Source organism: Felis catus, chromosome D2 (assembly GCF_018350175.1).
Source record: "Felis catus isolate Fca126 chromosome D2, F.catus_Fca126_mat1.0, whole genome shotgun sequence".
In the NCBI taxonomy this organism is placed as follows: Eukaryota; Metazoa; Chordata; class Mammalia; order Carnivora; family Felidae; genus Felis; species Felis catus.
Window position 1 is genome coordinate 64,361,353 of NC_058378.1, and position 21,166 is coordinate 64,382,518.

The following is a 21,166-nucleotide window of genomic DNA, read 5'->3' on the forward strand; positions in this document are numbered from 1 at the left end:
AATCCATTGACAGAAGACAGGGAACCAAAAGCCCAGCCAGAACAGACAAGATAGAGGCCAATGTTTTCATGAAGTCTCAGTCATTTAGATCATGAGAGTCAGACAGACATGGGCTTGAGTCCAGCTCTTTTATTTACCACTTGAATGACCTTGGGCAAGCAATTTCTAAGTTTCAGCTTCCTCATCTATAAATGGGAATGGTAAAAATGCTCAGCTTATAGGGCTGTTAGGTGGTTTATAATCACAATGCAAGCATAACAGTAGGCATTTATTAAAAACTTAATAAATGTTGGTGGAAGCAGTGATAGCAGGCAGCACTCAATAAATGTTATTATCATCTAAGAGCTGGGATAAATGCATTTAATCCTACCAATAACCTTAAGAAGTAAATACAGCTACTTTCCTCCTGTAACAAATGAAAAGACTGAGGCAAAGAAGCCTAAATAATTTAATTGTGGATCTACGGCTTGTGTGAGGTATAGTGAGAACTGAAGGTAAGGCCAGATGGCTCTAGTGTCTGGGCTCCTAACAGCTAGGGCATGACAATGGCAGTGGTAGACCATAGAAGAGTAGTAGTTTATTAAAAGACATTAACATCATCCTTCTTTAATAATGCTTTCAATAATTCATTCGTTTATCCTACAATATAAAATTCCTATGATACAAAATTCCTACAATACAAAAATTCCTACAATAAAAATACAATATAAGTATTTTCTTCCTGTCAGATGTTCAGTGACATTTAGAAAGCAGTAACTAGCTTCACGGGAGCTTGCCAAAAAATCCAGAGAGCATACAGACTCTGGGATTTGAATTCAAGCCCTGCTAGTGTGTGTGACATGAGTAATGTTGTTTAACTTTTTCAGCTTCCATTTCCTCTTTGGTGAAACTTCAAAGCATTGCTATGAAGATTAAATTAAAGAGGATGATCATATAATGCACCCAGCACATCATAGAGCAGGTGATAAATGTGAAACCTGCTGTCCTCTCTCTTTCCTGTAAACCAGCGGGGTAGATTTTTATTTACATGTGAAAAGTTAAGCCAAACAGTGGAAGTTTAGGAACACCTAAACATAATGCATGCAGAAACATTTTTCTTTCTTCCTTTGGTCTTTCCTTCTGCCCATCTTTCTTCCTCCATGGGACACCATATAACCATTGCATATAACCACGGATATAACCATTGCATGCCATGCTTTGTGCATAGCACCAAGGATATAACAGACAAGAAATATATAATTAAGTGCCACACTTAGTGTTCCAGAGGGAGAGATCACTCTGTGCTGAAGTGACCAGGGACAGTCTCACACATAAGATGAAACTTGATTTTGCCCTTGAGGATGAAGGATCTGGATAGGGAATAATAATGTAGGATAGGGGGGAAAGACAGAAAAAAATGTAAAAAGCCAGTTTGTGTGAGATATTTGCTGGCCAGTCAAGAAGCATCTTTGATGAAATAAATAGTTCATAGAGAGCAACCAGTATAATTAAATAGTATAATAAACCAGTATAATAAAGCCAATATAATTAAAACACCTATGGAAACTTATTTTCAACAATAACCTTGCAGTGAAACCCAATGCATAAGCCAGATAAAGCTGAGGTATTCTAAGTGAAGTTGGGGAAAGAAGTCCAGAGATCTTTCCAGGACCATGTCTTTTGCTCCTGGGCATCTACAAACACCCCTTATCACGTTTTGGAATAAAATGTAAAGAAAAACAAAATCTCCCTTAAGAGAGTAATGAAAGTTTAAAAATTCATGTGAGAACAACCCAGGAGAATTTTGAATACAAGTCTGAGTAAGCCTGTACACAACAGAAATTGAATCACAAATGTGAACAGGAAAACAATATAAGGAAAGTCAAGTTGAAGAAAAAAACCGGACTTAGATGAACAGTTTGATTTGGGTTACTAAAATACTGCCTGCAAGGTGACTAAATGGATATTACTGCAGTCTAGTTTTAATGTGTTCCCAAGATTCAGGTAGAGAAATCAAAATGGCCTGAGAAGCAATAAGGATCTAACCACAAATTTATATAAAACTGTCCTTCAAAAAGGAAAAGGGAGCCCTCCAACTCTCTCTCCATTTTTGAAGCATGAACCCTTTTGTATATGAAATCAAGTGCATGAAACTGTTCTTCCACAGTGATGTCCTCAGATCCACGACAACGTGAACCTCCATCAGCAGTTTATGTCTTTACCCATAAATCCAGAATACCAAATACAGGCAAAATTGTGCTCAGTAAATAAGAATTTGATTTACTCAAAACACATATTCCTGAACAATCTTAATATTCTGTTGCTTTAGAGGAATGATGCTGATTGGTTTACTTCTTGAGGAATTCAAATAAAGCCTCTGAGGTATTTTCCCAACTTATTTTTATTCTCTGTATGGACCATGTAGCAGGTGGAATAAGAAGCCCCATGTTCTTTTTTTTTTTTTTTTTAATTTTTTTTCAACGTTTATTTATTTTTGGGACAGAGAGAGAGCATGAACGGGGGAGGGGCAGAGAGAGAGGGAGACACAGAATCGGAAACAGGTTCCAGGCTCCGAGCCATCAGCCCAGAGCCCGACGCGGGGCTCGAACTCACGGACCGCGAGATCCTGACCTGGCTGAAGTCGGACGCTTAACCGACTGCGCCACCCAGGCGCCCCAAGAAGCCCCATGTTCTAATAAGATATCCATGTTCTAATCCCTGGAGCCTGGGAATAGGTGACCTCATATAACAAAAGGGACATTTTCATTATGACTCAGATAAAAATCTTGAGGTAAGACATTGTCTGGATTATCTGATAGGCCCAAGGCAATTACAAGAGTCCTTCTAAGTATAAGAGGGAAGAAGAGTTAGAGAGAGAGAAGACTGAAAGCTACAGCCACAGTTATGCCACCTGAGAAGGACTCCCTGGCTATTGCTGCTTCAGAAGATGGCAGAGAGATCTCCAGTCAAGGAAGGAATGGCCTCTAGAAGCTGGAAAAAGAAAGGCAATAGATCCTCTTCTAGTCTCCAGAAGAACACGACCCTGTCAACACTTCCATTTTAGCCTAGTGAAAAACCCATTTTTTCTTCTGTTATTCAGAACCATAACATAAACAATGTGTGGTGTTTTAAACCACCAAGCATGTGGTAACTTGTAGCAGCGACAGGAGATTAATACAGAACAATCCCAATACCTAACTTCAAAGGTAGGTAACTAGAGAGAATATCTTGAGGTCAAAGAGGCTCATTGACTTGTTCCTAGATTTAATTTTAGAACCTCTCTTTTCTGGCCATCTTATATTTCTTTAAAATTTCCAGTGACTAATTATGTCCTCAAGTATTCAAACTACCTAGAAAACAATACTCTAAGACACTCATCAGTTGTGTGTTTATGGGAAAGTAGTAATCTTTTCTAGATTTCAGTTTAAATTTCTTAAAAGAAGGTCAGTAAAAGCACTTACTTCCTAGGTTTTTCTAGGGAGGAGGGGGACTGAAAAACAAGAATTGTATAGCTTAATGTATTAATTTTAAAAATGTGTACACAGGAAACAAAATTACTCTATACTAACCGTTTTGTTCAACTTAAAATAAACAACACAGCCAAGGCCTCTACTTCAATGACCTTACATACAGTCTTACACATTGCAGGTGTTCTGTAAATATTGGCCCTGCAGTGTTGGCATAGAGTAAGTGCTTATAACAGTGACATGTAGTCAACTTTTTATGATTCTGGAGACAGTGAATGTCAGCAGATGTTTACCAGCATTGTTAGTGAATATATGTTTAGCTAATAAAGACATGGTGGGTCCCTCAATACTATTACACAGTAACTAATTATCTTACACACAAGCAAGAATCGTATATAAATGTACAAATATTTTCTCCATGACTGTACACAACTCATCTGACTAATTATTGAAAGTTTACTAAAATATGGCCTGTGTCATGTTGATAGTGAATCCCACCATGATAGTTATTCTCTCCTTAAAGTCCGTTGGAAAAAATCTTTTGTAGTTGTGGTATACTATGAATGGTCTTTTCTGGTCCATGGTGTTATGCAGAAGTATGAATGTATCATCAGTGCACTAATGCTCAAATTAATGAGCTGTAACAACTTGTCCTATATGTCAAATTGACATGAGGCATTTAGCAAATACAAGGGAATTTCTAAGCAAAAGGGAGATTCTTTACTCACCTCTTGATTTTTTCCGATGTTCAGGTCTCCCCAGTAACACGCACTCCATAGAAGGTGCCAAATGAAAACAGGACTACAAATAGATTGGTACCCTGTCACTTAAGTAAATCACACCAGCCTTGAAGGCTGGGGAAGGTGGCAGGGCAAGCTGGACTTTCGTGAAGATAAGATTAAAGTACAGTTCAGGAGAAAGTCACTGAAATGAATACTTCATATTCGAAAGCAACATATATTTACAGAAAATGAAATCTTGGTTAAAACATTTTTGAATCATGTCTAAGTGTTCCCTATAAACTAGAAAGATTTTGCTTGATTTACTTGGTTCAATTTCTAAGCTTTTTCCCCCTCTGTGCTAATGGCAAGCTATCAATCATCAAAGCTGTAATCAGATTTTGCAGAAGGCCACTGGCATCATTTTCAATCATTTAAACTTTGCCAGCCTGCCTCCCTTCTTTGTGAATCACAGAGATTAATGTGAAAGGATTTTTAAATGCATTTTGGAAAAATTAGCAAATTATGATTGTTCTTTAACTCACAGCTCACCATTTCACCAGGCATTATGCATAGTCTTTATTGTGGTTCCTAACAGCTTTATTGCTGGGAGGAAGAAAAATAGAGAAGGCATTCTATACTAAACACTGGGATGGCTCTTTGGACAGATAATCCATGTATTCAAAATATAAAGCTTTAGATAAATGTGCTTTTGTGGTTATATTTTTCCTCCAAGTTATTTTCCTGAAAAAAAAAATACCTCCCAAAGTAGACTATGGTTTAAATACCAACTTTTTTTTTCAATTATGTATTTTTTTTTCCTTTAGTTTCCTTTATGTCAAAATTCACCATTTGAAATTCATAAGCCCTTCAGGTGTAAGATTAAATTGTTTCAAGTTAAACAAGAACATTTTTAGATTTCAACCATAAATATTTTCTTTCAAAAAGTTTTTCCAATCCATTAAAATCAGATTTATTATGTTTTCCTATTGTTTATTTATTTATTTATTTTGAGAGTCAGAGAGGTGGGGGAGGGACAGCGAAGAGGGAAAAGAGAGAAAATCCCAAGCAGGCTCTGCAATGTCATCACAGAGCCCAGTGTGGGGCTCAAACTCACAAACCATGAGAGGTAACCTGAGCAGAAACCAAGAGTCAGAGGCTTAACCAACTGAGCCACCCAGGTGCCCGTTTTCCTGTTTGTGTAAACATTGCATGCTCATTTTAAAATAGGAAATGAAGGAATAAAGTATAACAATAAATTTAAAATGACCTAAAATCCTATTAGCCTGAGATACCATCCATTAATTTTAAGATTATTAGATCTACATAGATTTTATTCTTCATTGTTCCTTCTCTTTCTCATTCTCTTTTTCTTATATATTTTCCCTTTTGTCCTCATAATTCAATACCCTTCATCTCTTTGTTCATCTTACTTGAAACCAAAGTTAGCAACTTGATGGATTCCTTCATATTTTCCCCATATTTAAATAAGACATACAGATGATTATGTAAAATATACACATACATATGCACACATGTAGCAGACAAAAAGTAAGGACATAGTGGAACTCAACAATAACAGCAATCAATTGCATATAATTGATATCTATGGACTAATTCATCTAACAACAGCAGAATGCACATTCTTCTCAAACTAATATTAAATATCTACCAAGATAGACCACATTCTGGGTCACAGAACACACCATAATTAAAAGAAATCATGCAATGTATTTTTTTTTCATACAACAATGGACTTAAACTAGAAATCAGTAACAGAAATCCCAAAGAGAAAATCCCAAAGTATGCAAAGATTAAAAAACACAATTCTGAATAACACAAGAGTCAAAGAAGGAGTCACAAGAGAAATTAAACATTTTTAATTAAATGGAAATGAAAATGCAACTTATCAAAATTATTTGAATGCAGCAAAAGCAGTGCATAGAGGGAAATTTATAGCACTGAAGGTACCTTTTAGAAAGAAAGACAGATCTAAAATCAAGCATGTAAGTATCCATGTTGGGAGTCTAGGAAGAGCAAATCACATGGCAAGTAAGCAGAAGAAAATAAGAATAGAAACCAATAGATTCTTAAGAAACAGAAAGAAATGAGTAAAAGCTGGTACTTCCAGAAGATTAATAACTTTGATAAGCCTTTAGCCAAGTTAACTAGAAAAAGAGAATATACAGATTACTAATATCAAAAACGAGAGTGGGAATATCACTGCAAATTCTACAGACATTAAGGGAATACTTAAGAAACTTAAGAAAAATGTTTAAGAAACAAACAAACAAACAACAAAAAAAAACTTAAGAAAAATGTTTAAGAAACAAACAACAACAACAAAAAACTCTAGGCTCACAAATTTGATAGCTTAAATGAAATGGACCAATTTCTTGAAAGACACCACTTCCCAAAACTCACACAAAAAGAAATAGACAATATACCTGTATCCAATAAATAAGTTTAATCAATGATTAATAACTTCCTAAAATAGAAAACACTAGACCCTGATGGGTTCACTGGTGAATTCTACCAAACATTCAAGGAAGAAATTATATCAATTTTCTAAAATCTCTTAAGGAGAATAGAAGCAGAGAGAATATTTCCCAACTCATTCTGAGGGCAGCATTACCTTTATATCAAAACCAGAAAAAAAAACTGACAAGAAAACTACACATCAATATATCTCGTGAACATAGATGCAAAAATCCTCAACAAAACATTAACAAACCAAATCCAACAATGAATAAAGTTAATTATACACTATCATTAAGTGGGTTTTAATCCAGGTAATACAAAGCTGTTTCAACGTTTGAAAATCAATTAAGGTAACTTATCACATATACAGACTAACAGAAAAAAAATCACACGATCTTATAAAAAAATGCAGTAAATCATTTGACAAAATCCAACACCCATGAGTGATAACAACTTGAGGTAAGCTAGGAGTAGAGGGGAAATTTCTCAACTTGATGGATAATATTAAAAAATTTATAGCTAACATTAAATTTGATGGTAAGAAACTTGCACTTTCCAGCTAAGGTCAGAAACAAGGCAAGGATGTCTCCTCTCACCACTTATTTTGAACACTGTACTGGAGTAAAAATAATGCAAAAAAAGAAAGATGAAAAAACATTCATATTGGAAAAACAAAGACATAAAACTGTATTTGTTTTTAGATGACATGACCACCTATATAGAAAATCTGAAAGAAGTAACAGTAAAACTCCAGGTACCAATAAGCAATGATAGCAAGGTTACAGAGTATAGATTAATACAGAGAAGGCAATTGCTTTCCTGTATACCAGCAATGAAGAAGTGGAATTTAATTAGAAATTGAAAACATAACATTTATATTTACATCTCAAAAAATAAAATACTTAGGTATAGAACTAATAATACATATAGTACCTGTATGAGGAACACTGTAAAACTCTGATGAATGAAATCAAAGACCTAAATAAATGTAGAGATATTCTATGCCCATGGAGAGTAAGGCTCCATATTATCAAGATATCAGTTCTTTTCCACTTGATCTATAGATTCAGTACACTTCCAATAAAAATACCAGCAGGTTATTTTTGGTATATCAACAATCTGATTCTAAAGTGTATATGGAGAGGCAAAGGACCCAGAATAGGCAATACAATATTGAAGAAGAACCAAGTGGGAAGAGTGATGCCACCTGACTTTGAGGCTTACTATAATGACACAGTAATCAAGACAGTATGATATTAGTGAAAAAGCAGACAAGTAGATTGATGTAACAAAAACAGATAACCCTACAATACGCTCCCATAAATACAGTAAACTCATCTTTGACAAAGGAATAAGGTCAATACGATAGAGCAAAGGTGTTCTTTTCACCAAATCGTGCTAGAACAACTAGGCATCTACATGTAAGAACCTGAATCAGACACAGACCTTATATCCTTCACAAAAATTAATTCGAAATGGATCACAGACTTGAATGTAAAATGCATAACTATAAATCTCCTAGGAGATAACATAGGAGAAACCTATATGACCTTGGGTTTGGCAAAGACTTTTTAAGTATATCATTGATGGCAAGATCTATGAAAGAAATAACTGAGAAGCTGAATTTCATTAACATGATAAACTTCTGCTCTGTGAAAGACAGTCAAGAGAATGAAAATACAAGCCACAGAATGGAAGAAAATATTTACAAGACACATGGGATAAAGGACTGTTACAAAAAAAAGACAAAAAACAAAGCTCAGCAGTAAGAAAATAAACCAGATTAAATAATAGGCCAATGATCTTAACAGACAACTTATCAACAATATACACATGACAAACACATGAAAAGGTGTTCCACATCATACATCATCAGGGAAATGCAAATTAAGGTAACAATGAGATGCCAGTACGTATCTATTATAATAAGTCAAATCTGGAACCCTGAAAACACCAAATGCTGGTAAGGATTTGGAGCAAGAATAACTCTCTTCATTGCCAGTAGGAATGGAAAAATTGTACTGCCACACTGAAATACAGTTTAGCAGTTTCTTACAACCAAACCTACCCTAACCATATGACCCAGCAAGTGTGTTCCTTGGTATATACCCAAAAGAGTTGATTACTTATGTCTACACAAAAATCCGCACTTGAGATTTATAGCAGCTTTATCTATATTTGTCAAAATTTGCAAACAACCAAGATGTCCTTCAATAAGTGAAAGGATAAATAAACTATGGTACATCTAGACAGTGGAGTATCTTTCAGTACTAAAAATAAATGAGCTATTCCACCATGAAATGACATGGGGGAACATTAAATGCATACTATTAAGTGGAAGAAGCAATTTCAAGAGGCTACATACTATATGATTCCAACTACATGACATTCTGGAAAAAGCACAACTATGGAGACAATATAAAAATGAGTAGTTGCCAATGTTTGGGAGACTGAAGGAGAAAAGATTAGGAAGAGCCTGGAGGAATTTTAGGGCAGTGACGTAATCTTTATGATGCTACAATGATAGACACATGCTGTGTCCAAACCCACAGAACACACAACACCAAGAATGAACCCTAATGTAAACTTTGGAGAATCATGTTGTGCCAATGTAAGCTCGACAACTGTAACAATTGTATAACTCTGATAGACTGATGTTGTTTAATAGGGAAGATTACGTGTGTGTAAGGGTGGGTGTATTTGGGTAATCTCTCCACATGAAAGTGCTTTTAAGTAATAGTCCTTTCAAAATTTTTTCAAGGGTAATTTTGAATCTATGCACAAAAGGATTTCATTGGCTTTTGTATATGTAGTAAGGCCAGAGGCCCACTGTCTTAATTCAGTGTTTGAATTTGTTTATTCAAAGCTTTGTTTCATTCCTTTTAGAGGGCTTTCAATTTCCAGTTTACTTTTATTCGCCAGATGTGGCACATTGGGGATCAAAGCCTACTTTGCATACTTGTGTTCCTCCTCCTTGGTGGACCATGAATTGTGATATTTTGTTCCCCTAGACATTGTGAGATTATTTAAAGCTCTGCTTAGTTTCTCAGTCATGAGGTTTACTTTCAGAAATAGCAGGGATAGGGCGCCTGGGTGGCTCAGTCGGTTAAGCATCCGACTCCTGCTCAGGTCATGATCTTGCGTTTCATCAGTTGGAGCCCTGTGGTGGGCTCTGTGCTGACAGCTCAGAGCCTGGACCCTGCTTCAGATTCTGTGTCCCCCTCTCTCTCCGCCCCACCCCTGCTTGTGCTCTGCATCTCTCTGTCTTTCAAAAATGAATAAACATAAATTTAAAAAAAAGAAATAAATAGCAGGGATAGCCAGCATTTAGAAATTATCTCAAGGGGAAAAACAGCATCAAACAAATGTCAACTTTTTAAAAATCCTCTTGTCTTCTAAATTTGCCCAGTAAATTATCAGTGTTTTTGTTAAGTCTCTCATTCCTTCAAAGAAATTCCTATTTAATACTTTATTTAGTTTAATACTGCTTAGTGGGAAAGCTATCTGAAACAAACAATACTCTGGACGCACCATCCTTTTGTAAATTTCTTAGCCATCTCCTTCTTCATTTTTTTTTTTTTTTTTTGCTTTTGGATCATTTGCCTTGTAAAATAAATTTTAATTAATATTGCATAATTTTGCATATTATAATTTTAATAAGTTAGTATCAATAACTATACCTTTCACAGATGAAAACTTTTCTTTCCTTTTAATTTTTTAACCAAAAAAGATTAAATGATTTCATATTTGTGAAATACTACACCAGCTGCTAGGAAAACAATGAACAAGGGAGAGACAGGTCCTGTGTTTATGCAACCTCATGTCTAGTGGGAGAGAAAGAAAACCAATATTAGCCTAAACATTTAAAATAGAACTAGTACTATGAAGAAAATGCATGGTGTGCAGAGAGGAATCTTGCATAGACAGAGCAGTCAGGAAAAGTTCTGAAGAAGTTACTTTGAAGAGAAATGAAAATAGCTTTATCTGGGCAATGGAAGAAGATAAATGCATATGCAAAGGCTTTGAGGTGGCAAGGAGCAGGGTGGGTTCCAGGCAAATAAAGAACAGCTAGGTAGAAGCTGTGGGTGTCAGGAGGAGTGTGCCGAAAGATGAGCCTCAAGGAGCAGATAAAAGAGAGAGAATTTGGGTCTTATAGGACGTGGGTTATTCGTAGGTCACAGAATAACCAACTGCTTAACACGTAACACTTTAAAACAATAAACATCCATCATCTCATATAATTTCTGTGGGGAAGAAAGCTAGGAGTGAGTTCACTTGGTGATGCTTGTTCAGATAGGTCATGAGGTTACAGACAGCTAAAGATTCTACTGGGGCTACAGCATCCACTCCCATGAGACCAGGCACAGGTGGCATTGTTGACACAGGAAAATGATTTTTGGTACCAATGTCCTAATCTTTTCTTTCTTAATATATTCTGCAATCCCACATTTGCCAGGATATAGAAATCCTTTCCTCAGACAATATCTCCATTAAATTAATTAATTGTGTGTATACTTATCCACATACATACATGTATATATATATGTATATGTATATGTATATGTATACACACACGCACACACACATACATATATATATAAAGTAGAAAATGCATAACCCTTATTCATATTTTAGCCAGCAGTTCCTGGCCTGTAATGTGCCTTTTCATGACTTATATCCTCCCTAGATTTACAAAGCTCTCTTCTGAAGTACTATTTCTTGAGCATCAAGACTTAACTTGTCAGTAAAATTACCACAGAGCAGCTAAATAAACCTTACATGTTTGAGGGTCTTTGATTTATTGTTGTTTTGGTTTTTTTTTTCAGTTTCAAGGGGCTTCTCAAAGGGCATTTTAAATTTGGTATTAGAATGAAGACTGCCTTCGGAAAAGTAACTTTTATCCACAGATGTACCATTTGTCCTTGTTCTGAAGCAATATCGTATAAGCATAAAATAATCTTCACTGAGTTCTCTTAGACTATATAACATTCTGGACAACTGGAAAGACTCTTTCCTGGAATTAGATATGGAACACCGCAGAACATTTCTGGCTCTCTTTGGTTGCAGGGGTACATTATGTACTAGGGCCAACACTTTTATGGCTCAAGAAAGTCATGATCTGAATCATCTGGAGTTCAGAAACTTGTTTAAATATTTCAGAGAAGAAATAAATTGTAGGCAGGATGTGATATGAAGGTTAGTGTGCAGGAGCTTATCTAAGACACTGATAGCCTCTCATCTCATTTGTTTTAAGGATAAATCTATTACAAATAGAAATCCAATGCTTTTAACGGAGCAGATGCTGACAATCTAAAACTAAGTAGAACAAACCACCTCCAATAAATTCATCAGTCAGTGATCATTATTCTTTCATTTTATCATATTCCCAGAAATAAACTTGAATTTAATTCATGGAACTTCAGGAATCAGCTATTAGCAGAGTAAGAGCAGCAAGAATCTGGTCTTACAGGTACATTATTCACTGCTATAAAATGAGTTATTCGATGACCAAACCTTGAATTTCATCTCAAACTAGGCACTTGATGAAATTAAAAAAAAAAAAAAAAATGAAGGATAGTGTCTTTGTTTATGTATTTACTATTTTAAAAAATAAAAAAGAGAAAATATTCGCAAATAATTTTTAAATGCTGTTTTGGGTAGAGTTTTAAATTGGGGAGTATTATTTTGAAGGCTAGAATTCAACTGGTTGAAGTTTTGGAGTCACGCAGAATTCTTACCTTCTTTTTAATCTGGAAAAGTTGCCCAGAAACCAGAGGATTTTAGGTGAGCTAAGAGCCATATGTGGGAGAACCAGAAGGATTTTTCCACCATGTCCACTTCAGCAAATTGCCACATTCTCTAAAAATGACGAAGGATAAGAAAGTAACCCCAAATAGGTTGACTCCTGTCCAGGCCTTAACACCCTCACATCCTCAAATGAAAGTTAGTTCATCCAAATAGCACAATTATTTTAAAATGAGTCAATCAGAAGGTGAGTATTTTGGGAATTTAATCAATCTTGTGATAAGGTAGCATGGAAAATAGGCCATCAATGTCATTCAGGCAACCCAATTGTTTTGTTTATAAAAAGCCTGAGGCCCACATTTGAAAAGTCATATGGTTAGTGATCTAATTAGAAAGAAAAACTTGGTTCCTTTATTCTTAAACCAGAACCCTTTCTACCCCCCAGCGCAAAAGCTTGCTAGCTTAAGCTGGACCTGATGAAAATTTACACGCTGTGTCTTCCGTTACATGTTGTACATTCACAAATCTGATCTGATCTGGAGAAACTATGCTGTTTCTAGAGATTTTTATAAGTAAATAAAGATATAAACAGATTAAGTGATTTTGCCTGAATGTCTTATTGTGATATTTCTCCTAAAACCTGTTTCTTTTTATCACCATTACATTCAAATATAGTTACAATTTCCAGAAATTACTTATTTGGGGATCCTCTGGGTTTACTCGATGAATTGGGATTCTGAGGGCTCAGGAGGAATAGCCTTTATTTGTTCATTTAAAAAAATTGTTTAATGTTTATTTTTGAGGGAGAGAGAGAGAGAGAAAGAGGCAAGGGCAGAGAGAGAGAGAGAGAGACAGAATCTGAAGCAGGCTGCAGGCTCTGAGCTGTTAGCACAGAACCCGATGCAGGGCTCCAACTCACAGACTGCAAGATGATGAACTGAGCCAAAGTTGGATGCTTAACCGACTGAGTGCCCCAGGTGCCCCAGGAGGAATAGACTTTAGATAGCCATATTCCTCATGGCATCATTTATTTATATGACTTATAATTTAATATGTTTAAAAAAGCCATTATGAATTTTTCAATATACCAAAGAATAGTTAAGCAGTCCATGTGATATGTCAGCATATTTGGGAGGGAAGTGAGATGGGATCATATATACCATATTCTTGGGGAAAATGATTTCACAATTTCTATTCATTTTCATGCATTTTTTTAATTGTGCCAGAGGCAAGAAAAAAAAAAAAAGGACAATGTGAGAAAAAGTAATCAGATATGAGCTACTCTTCAGAGAATAAAACCTATGGAAGATTTTTAATAATCATGAGATGGTATGAACATTCCTACTCTATAAAAGCAACAGTGCTCTTTTCTCTTTGATCTTTCACCTAAATTTTATTAAAAAAAAAAGAAAACAAAACTTCTGAGGTTAAAGTAGAATTTATAATTTGTCCTTTCCTTTTTCCTCAATAGTAGACAATGGTCTAAATACTGAGTCCAATTCCACAGTTTTGAAATATACAGATATGGCTCTCACTTTAAGTTAGCAGGAAGAAATTTAACTAAAAAACCTAGGTATCCCAAATGATTGTACATTATTCTCCATTCAAGAACAGACACTTGTGATGAACACTGGGTAGGGTATATAAGTGATGAATCACTAAATTCTATTCCTATTCCTATTTCTACTCCTATTCCTATTCCTATCAATTAATTAATTAAAATCACCAAATGCATATTGAGTCTCTGCCATGCCCCAGACACTATTCTTTCCATATTTTAGTAGGAAGAGACAAAATATAGACCAAAAATATATCAGGTGGTAGCACATAAAAACAAAGCAGTAAAGGGGACATGGAGAGTGAGGCATCATGTGGGTGCTATTTTATATGCAGTCATGGGGAGAGAACTCTCTACTAAGGTGGTATTTGTATAGAAATTGGAAGCCAATGGGGGAGTGAATCAAGTCTATATATGGAAGAAGAGCATTGTAGAAAAGAAAAAGTCAAGTGCAAAGGCCTTGAAAGGGGTGTGTGCTTAGCATGTTAGAGGAAAAACAATGGAGACCAAGGTAGCTGAAGAGGAATGACTGAGGGGTCAAGTGGCAGGGGATGAAGTGGGAGAGATGGTAGGGTTTAAGTCATATGGGACCTTGACTTTTCCTCCGAGATAGAAAACCATCCCACTGGTTTTGGAGGGTGTTTAGCATAGGGTTAAGGAAAAGTGGCTGATGGGTGGAGAATAAACTAACAGGATACAAGTGGATACAGGAAACCAAGTTAGGAATCTACTATAATGATCCACTTGAGAAATATGGCAGCTTGTATTAAGTAATAACAAATGAATATGTGGTTTATTCTTTCTCAGGAGGCCTTTCCTCACCTGGCTGAGGCTACCTACCCAAGCAGCCTGCTCTCTGCTAAATCTGCCATAGAGAACTCCTGGAGATTGCCACCTTGTCTCTCTCCCCTCTGGCCTGGCCTGTTACCACTACTGTGATGAGCACTGAGTCAGACTCTCAACTCTATTCAAATATTTGGAGACCTAGGTAGGGTCACAAGTGCAAACCATTAAATTCATTCTGTTCTCACTATGGACACCCCTCCCCTCTCAGCTCTGCTTGGGTCTCATGTTATTAGGTTTCTCCCAGAATATGGGAGAAAGCACCTGTGCTACTTGCTTTCCCCTCCAACCATCCCTAGATGTAGACAAGGGTACATGTGTGAACAACTCTTCCCCCACCCCTTCCTTTTAATCCCTTCTGGGATAAAAGGGCTAACTTTCCTTTATTGGCCTTTAGGGCATATTACTGTAGTGTTTAAGCAGCAAGAGTTTGCCTGAGTGTAACAGAGATGCTTTTTCTGAGAGGAGAAATAGCAAGGCCTGAGTCTGGGCTGTGTTCTTCACAGATATTTGGGAAAGTTTCTGTTGCCTTGTTAATGACTACTAAGTGCTTTACTGTAGAAGTCAGGTACTTACTTTCTCATTATTTGGGACAAAACACATCATGGTTCAAACCTGTTAGCTAGGTTTGAAATACTGAGATACTATTATTGACAATATCTTAACAGTCCAAGAATGTTATGCTATTGTCACCAACTGAAAATAAAGAGATCACAAGTGTTATTCAAGAATTTGGTGAAAGCTAATACACGTTAACACATCTCTCCCCCAGTCTCTCAAAACTATCATCTCTAAATATGTTGTAATCACCTAATACAATTTGTGGAAAAGCCATAAGCATCTTGCAAAACCTTACATAAAAACATTCATACAATGATGCAGATTTTTGCAGTCAGGAAAAAGGGTGGAGTAAGGACTGAATTTGAAACAAATCATCTCCATAAAAGCAAAAAGAACACCATCAAAAAAAGAATCAAAACTTTTTTTAGAACTCTGGAAATTAACCAAAGGTTTGCGGCAATCTGGGGAATGCTTAGTCAAGAAAAACAGCTGACTCTCTGTAAGAACTCCAAGGTTTGTGGCAATTTAACTTGCACTATTCCCAGGTCTCCCTCCCGATACCTGAGGTATCCTTGAAAACCGATAGTCCACAGTCACAGTAAAAAAAACAAAAAAAACAAAACAAAAAAAAACACCTGGGAAAAACAAAACAGTGTTAGAGCGACATCAAAGCCCAATTCCCAGGGAATTTTCTTTATTTGACCTGTCTTTTGGCTTCCTGGGCTATCAGGTTTGCAAGAGTGACTTTATTTGACTTGACTCAGCACACACAATATAAAAAGCCTTTTGCCTCTAGGCATTTATTGAAAAATCACACCTAATCGTTAAATTTAGTGGCTGCTTAAAGTTCTGCTTAACAGGGCAAACAACTAGCTAGCCAAAAAGCTTAATAAGAAGAGCTGGGGAATGAAATGTCCATAAGTGAATTTGAAAAGCTCAAAAATATTTCCAGAAAACTAGAAGATCGCACACATATACAGGACAGTGCATATGCTGAGGAAAGACCTAGGAAGGCCCTAAACTCTTACTTCTAGCTAATCTTGAGGCTCTGTGCAAATAGAAATTAAAGGTTAGTATGGAGCTATAAACTGCCTGGCTGAATGCAAACACCCAACACACACATGGATCCTCAACAATGACTAAGGGACTAATTGACTGTAGGTATCAAAGGAAATAACTGTCTAATCATTGACTGTTGAATTAACTGAGCAAAGGCTTTAATGGCCTTAGATCATTAAGAATTCAGACTTCACATAATTCAAAAAAGTCACTAACGAAACAATAACAACAACAGTAGGAAATGTAAAAACTCGAGAATTGTCGCGTTGTCATTTAAAATGCCCATTTTCGGGGCGCCTGGGTGGCTCAAGTGGTTGAGCATCTGACTTTGGCTCAGGTCATGATCTCACAGCTTATGAGTTCAAGCCCCGCATCAGGCTCTGTGCTGACGGGTCAGAGCCTGGAGCCTCTTCAGATTCTGTCTTTCTCTCTCTCTGCCCTCCTCCGTTCACACTCTGTCTCTGTCCCTCAAAAATAAGTAAACATTAAAAAACTTTTTTTAAATGTCCATTTTCAACAACAACAACAAACAGCAAGTCTTGCAAAGGAATAAGAAAGAATGCCTCATAGAGACAAAAATAAAGCAATCAATAGAAACAGAACTTGAGGAAGTCCAGACATTGATTTTAATGACAAAGATTTTAAATCAGGTATATTAAACATCTTTAAAGTCCTAAAGAAAACCATGCCTAAAGAAATAAAGAGAAATATAAAAATACCATCTAACCAAATAAACAATATCAAAAAATACATAGAAGTCATTTAAAAAACAAATATAAATTATGGAGTTTAAAAATATAATAAGAAATGAAAAAAAAAATGACTACAGGGGCTTAACAGCAGATTTTAACAAGCAGAAGAAAGTATCAGCAAAATAAAGACAGGTCAGTTGGGATGATCCAGACTGAAAAAAAGAATGAGAAAACTGAAGAGAGGCTCAGAGACCTGTGAGACATTGTCAAGTACCAATATATGCATATGTATTCTGGAGGAATCCCAGAACACAAGAGAAAAAAGAATCTGAAAAAGAATTTAAAGAAATAATGGCTAAGATATACCAAATTGGATGAATAATATTAATCTATGTTTCCAAGAAGCTGAACAAATTCCAAGTAGGATAACTCAAAGATATCTACACCTAGAAATGTCATAATCAAACTGTCAGAGACAACAAATCTTGAAAGTAGTAGAGGGACATTTCCCCATGCACAAGGGCTTCTCAGTAAGATGAACACTGATTTAGTATCGAAACTTGCGGAGGCCAGAAGACAGTGAGGTGACATTCAAATGGCTAAAAAAACAAAAACTGTCAACCAAGAATTCTATATCAAACTGAATTACCCTTTAATTATGAAAGTAAAATTAAGACAACACATTCAGGAAGGAGGTAAGATGGTGGAGGAGTAGGGAGACCCTAAGTTTGCTTTTTTCCCTCAAACACAGTTAAATATCACATCATTTTGAACACCCAAGAAATCAATCTGAGGACTGAGAGAGCGAAACTGCACAACCGGAAGTAGGAACAGATACATCATGGAAGGTAGGAGCTGCAGAGAGTAGTTTTGGGGGAGGTAAGAAGTCCAAGTGCTGTCAAGTGGAGGGAACCCTGGTTACAGAGATAGAAGAGAGAGCAAGAGAGGGAGAAAGAATGAAAACGTGCACAACGAACTGCACCACAAAAACACTTTCCCAAAACAAAGGACTGGGAAAAGGAGAGGACCTGACTGCCTCAAGCTATTACAAGCAGCAGAGCACAAAGTCTGAAGATTTAGAAGTGCATGGCATTGCCGGGGTCATGCCTGCCAGGCTTAGCAGTGTTTCTGTGAGGAGGAAAGGCAGAGACCTGGGAAGAGGCTATATGGTGTGAGGACCCCCGGGGTCACATAGGGACAAAGAGCTCCCATGCTTGGAGTGCATTTGGGAGTGGCTGCCTGGCCTCTCCAGGGACAACAAGAACCAGCAGTCCCAATATGCTGCTCTGTTCCCTAGTATAGGAACAAAGACATCGGCTGAGGGCAGCAAAATTTGACACAGGCTTTGTGCTGCACTCAACCATAAATTTTGAACCACTGCATGGTTACACAACCACTTTTTTGGGACAAACCAGCAGATGGAAAAAGTATGGTGAGACCCTCCCCCAGAGGATCGGTGCAGGTCCCTAAAATTTGGAGTTTGGAGTTTTGAAACCCAGCTGTGTGTGTAAAATAAAACACAGGAATCCTTCACTCCCTAGCAGGCAGTCACCTCAGATGCAGGCAAGGTGAAGGCCAGGATCTGGTAGAAGGTGGGGACACAAGAGAGCTGATTGTTGGCTCTTCTGTGAGGGCTCACTGAAAAGTGGCATGCACAAACTCTTCTCTTTGGGGAAAGAGAGAGCAGGGCAATGCAATTCCCCTGTGGGTGCATCTCTACCAGACAAGTCTCCCTAAGAACCAGCACAGAAATCCCCCCCCCACACACACACACACAAGACCAGCACAAACCCCTTGCTTGCACCAAGTCTACTGATCATAGAGTGCTGCAAGGCTTCAGCTTTAAGAGAAATAGGATCTAGCCATCACCACCACCACTACCACCTCCCCCCCACCACCGCCTTTTTGGCCTCTTCTTAATATAGCCATTACTCTTAGAAGCAAGAATACAACAGACTTTTCTATTACACACAATAAAAAATAGTGACTGAGGAATTCACCCCAAAACAAAGAACAAGAAGAAGTCATGGACAGGTATTTAATCAATACAGATACAAGTAAGAGGTCTGAACTGGAATTTAAAACAAAAGCCATGAGGATACTAGCTGGCTTTGAGAAAAGCATAGAGGACACCAGGGAGTCCCTTACCACAAAGATAAAAGACCCAAAAACTAGTCAGACAAAATTTTTTTTAAAAATTAAGTAACTGAAATGCAAAACCAAATAAAGGTGATGACAATGAGGATGGATGAAACTAGAGTGAATCAGTGATATAGACGATAAAATTATGTAAAATAAAGAAGCTGAAAAAGAAAGAAAGGTATTGGACTACTAACGTACAAGTTGGGAACTCCGTGACTCCTTCAAGCATAATAACATTCATGTCATAGAAATCCCAGAAGAAGAAGAGAAAGAAAATGAAACAGATGGTTTATTTAAGCAAATTATAGCTGAAAACTTACCTAATCTGGGGAAGGTCACAGACATTGAAATCCAAGAAGCACAGAGAACCCCCATTAAATTCAGCAAAAGCTGGCCGTCACCAAGACATAGCATAGAGAAATTTACAGAATGAACAAACAAGGAAAGACTCTTGTAAGCAGCAAGGTGGGGGAGAGGAAGGGGAGAGTATTTAACCTGCAAAGGAAGACAGATCAGGTTCACAGCAGATCTGCACACAAAAATGTGGCAGGCCAGAAGGGAGTGGCAGAATTTATTAAAAATGCTGAGTGGGAAAAATAGGCAGCCAAGAATATTTTATCCAACAAAGCTATCATTCAGAATAGAAGAAGAGAGAAAAAGAGTTTCCCAGATGAACAACTAAAGGTGTTTGTGACCACTAAACCAGCTCTGCAAGAAATATTAAAGGGGACTCTTTCAGTGGGGTGTGGGGGGAAGACCAACAAAGACTAGAAAGGAACAGAGAACATCATTAGAAACACCCACTTTACACTCTGAATGTAAATGGACTAAATACTCAAATCAAAAGACATATGGTATCAGAATGGATTAAAAAAAAAAAACAAGACGCATCTATATGCTGCCTACAAGAAACTTATTTTAGACGTAAGGACACCTATAGATTCAAAGTGAGGGAATGGGGAAAGATCTATCATGCTAATGGTGGACCTCAAAACAAAGGCGGAGTAGCCATACTTATATCAGACAAACTAGATTTTAAAACAAAGACTGCAATAAGAGATTAAGAAGGTCATTATATCATAATCTATAATTTATCATAATTTATCAATATGCTAAATTTATCTATGAAAACCCATAGTAACTTCATACTAAATGTTGACAAACTGAAAGCTTTTCCTCTAAGATCAGGAATAAGGAATAGATGTCCATTCTCACCACTATTATTAAACATCGTACTGAAGTTCAAAAAATTAGGGAAGAAAAAACAAAAGCCATTTTGGAAAGACAAATGGAAAATTATTACTATTTTCAAATGACATGAATTTACACATAGGAAATTCTAAGCATTCCCTCAAAAAAAACAAAAACTATTAGAATAAACGAGTATAGCAAGGTGAAGGATAATAGATGCGTGCACAAAATTCAATTGTTATTCTAAATATTAGTAGCTGACAGTATGAAAATGAAATTTAAATAATGACCTCTGATATACCATCACCAATAACAAAATACTTATAAAAATTAACTCATTCCTGCAAAATAGGAGAAGTGCAAGACTTGCACACTGAAAACTATAAAACATGGCTGAAATAAAATAATGAAGGGCTGCATAAATGGAAAGACATCCTGGCTTTATGATTGAAAGACTTAACATTGTTAAAATGGTAATGAGATTGTCAAATTTTCAGTTGCCTTTTCTTCTTCTTTTTTTTTCTTCTTCTTTTTGTAAATTGCCTTTTATTTTAAAATGGAAAAATTGATCCTAAAACTCATTTGGAAGTGCCATGGACCCAAAATAGTCACAACTTGAAAAAGAATAAGATTGGAGGACTCACTCTACCCGACTTCAACAGTTTCTATCTACAAAGCTATAGTAATCCAAATAATAGTGGTACTGGCATCAGGACAGATATATCGATA